The sequence below is a fragment of the Odocoileus virginianus genome, chromosome 3, assembly GCF_023699985.2.
Source record: "Odocoileus virginianus isolate 20LAN1187 ecotype Illinois chromosome 3, Ovbor_1.2, whole genome shotgun sequence".
In the NCBI taxonomy this organism is placed as follows: Eukaryota; Metazoa; Chordata; class Mammalia; order Artiodactyla; family Cervidae; genus Odocoileus; species Odocoileus virginianus.
This window is the reverse complement of record NC_069676.1, coordinates 39,164,318-39,167,351: the sequence shown is the minus strand read 5'-3', so window position 1 is coordinate 39,167,351 and position 3,034 is coordinate 39,164,318. Positions and strand designations below refer to the sequence as shown.

Genomic DNA, 3,034 nt, shown 5'->3' with positions numbered 1-3,034 from the left:
CAGGTGGATTCTTTACCACTGAACTACCTACTAAATTTCCAGACATTCTACTGCAGCATGATATACAATAAATAAAGTAATAACAGGTGAATATCTTCAAAACTTTTTGTTAATTCTCTTTGTTTCAGAAGGAAACAACTAAGAAGATTAAGATTTCCTAAACTTCTATCCTCCAGGAATCTTATATTTAATTTACATATGTCAGCTCACTTCCTATAACAAAGAGTAAAGAAACTAAGTATGAAATTACTTTTAATTATTTTTACATACTCTTATAGCCTGTGAAGTTAGATGAATGTATTAACTCATGGAAACTTTAATGTAGATTGATGTTTGGTTTATGTAGCCTTAGTCTTATAGCCAAATAGTAAATTTGTATTTATACTGTGAGTCTCATATTCAATATTTGAAAAAAAATGTGTACATTGTCCTTACTAAGGTATAATAGCACTCATTGAAACACTGTGGTTGCCACATGTGAATTATGAACTGAGGTATATTACAGGGCAAGGAAAACTAAAAGATCTCCTGTGTTATGCTGGGATCTGGATTTTTCTCAGGGAGCCACATTTAGGATTAAGGATTTCACACCACTCTCGTATTAAAAAGGTGAATAAACTTGGGATGGGAGCTCAGATCAAAGGCACTATGTGAGTTTTCTTTATGTAAATTTTTGCTTCACAGATAAAAGGAGTAAAGGACATAAAATATAATGAGATAAATTATGATGAGTAAACAGCATGGAGGAAAAACGTCACATGCATAAGAAAGAAGAAAGTTATAACTGGTCTCAGTATTGGGGGCCCTGGAAGCAGGTGACAAAGAAGAGGAGAAATTGGTCGGGGATAATATAGGGGAAAAATATATAGTCGTCCTCAGGCTTTCCTCTTTACACCTTTCCTTAGGCTCAGCCCTGACTGCATCCTGCTCCTCAGAGCCCCTGTGACATCCTTATTCCAGAGGCTGTAAATGAGGGGGTTCAGCACAGGGGTGATGATGGTATAAAAGGCTGACACCATCATGTCCTGCTCAGCTGTGCGGTAGGAATCGGGAAGCATGTAGGTGTAGATGGTGGCACCAAAGAAGAGCAGCACTACACTCACGTGGGAGGAGCAGGTGGCAAAGGCTTTCCTGCGGCTCTCTGATGAGCTCATTCTGTGGATGAGGTGCAGGATGAGGGCATATGAGCTTGAGATGACCACAGTGGGGATGAGGAGCATGAGAACACAGCACAAGTACATTACCATCTTGTAGAGAGAGATGTCAGAACAGGACAATTTCAGCAGAGCAGGAGCCTCACAGAAGAAACTCAAGATTTTTCTGGAATGACAAAAGGGGAAGTTCATGGCTATGGGGGTGACCACAAAACCATCCACCATTCCTACGAATCAGCATCCAGACACCAGGCATACACAGATTCTCTGGTTCATCAGCAAAGGATAATGGAGAGGTCTGCAAATGGCAGCATATCAGTCATAGGCCATGGCAGACAGGAGGAGAAACTCAGCTCCAGCGAGGGTTAGATAGAAGAATATCTGGATCCCACAACCTGAGGGAGAAATTGTATGATCTCCTGTCACCTGGCCCACGAGCATCTTGGGCACAGTCACAGATATGTACATGAGGTCCATGAGGGAGAGCTGGCTGATGAAGAAGTACATGGGGGTGTGCAGGCGGGGCTCCAGGTGGACGAGGGTGATGAGGAGGGCGTTCCCAGCCAGGGCCATCAGGAAGAAGATGAAGGTCACAGTGTAGAGGAGGAGGGCGTGTTTGGTTTCACCAAAGAGCCCCACAAGCATGAAATCACTTGACGTTTGATTCTGTGAATTTTGACTCCCTGAGTACATGGTCTTGGTTACAGTTCTCACCTGAGGAAGAAATAAGATTCATTGGTTTTAGATATTTCAAACATATATGATTTTCTTAACACTTTTCCAATAAGAAAACTGCTTTGAGGTATTTTTTAAAAAATGAAGCTGTATAGATGTAGAATTAAAAGTCCAAATCTCTGAGACGCCAGGTTGCATTTTGGCCACAAATCTAGAGAGGAATATGAAATACATCTGGATAGCTGAAAACTGTATAAACAAGTTGTTTGCACTCAGCATTATTTGTTTTTCACCCCAAGCTGAAGATATAAAAGGACTCATCTCATGGGATGATCAGAAATCTAGATTAGAAAAAACACAATGAGTCTGTTACAATGCAAATGTTGAATGAAGCTATTCAGTAAAGCTCCCACTCCACTTTTGGATGCATTAGCTCCTCCAGCGCTCAGTGATAGAAGTTGAAGCTGCAGATAATGTTAATATTAATATTGTTAATTGTGTTAACATAATTGAAATTTGTTGAAACTTGAAACGTGAAATACTTTCTACCCTTTCCTTGCTAAGCATTTCAGTTTACTGTGTTTTTCCTTGAACAATAAAGCTCCATAAAGATGACCATTAGGAGCATCAGAGCAGAAAGTGCCTGGCCTGCCTTGGTAGAGCAGCTCAGGTTTCTGACCTGGTGTGGGGCAGAAGGGTAGGACTAATGCAGACCTTTACAGGGGAGGAGGTCACTTGTGTACATATCACATACAGAAAAGGAGTGCAGAGGGGTTCATAGGAAAGGAGAGTACCCAGGGTGCAGATATTGTACAAGGAAAGCAGGGCAGGGAGGGAGCAGACCTCATACAGGGCAGAAAGGCACTCAGGATACAGACCTGATGCAGGGCAGGAGAGGTGCCGACCTAGCATGCAGAAAGAGGGCACTTGGTTCCAGACCTTGTCCAGAGAAGGAAACATTCAAGGTACAGACCCTGGTGGAGCAGGAGGTCAACTATATGCTGATCTCTCAACCTCTCAACCTCAAAGCAAAGTCTAAATCATTTATTGTATTGTTTATGCAGAGAAATGATTTTTGTAACTACAAAAACAAAAGCTACTAATGTCCTGCATGGCAATTATTTAGTTGAAAACATCTTAAACATTTATTTCTCCTTTGGCTGACACCATTTCTTCCCCCAGGTAATCATGACATTGGATATTTC

At 41.4% G+C, this 3,034-nt stretch overlaps 1 pseudogene; it reads right to left on the bottom strand.

Moving 5' to 3' along the window:
• Nucleotides 1-875: 875 nt before the first annotated feature.
• On the bottom strand, nucleotides 876-1,850 carry LOC110136315 (olfactory receptor 2T3-like; annotated as a pseudogene).
• Between the last annotated feature and the right edge of the window lie 1,184 nt (nucleotides 1,851-3,034).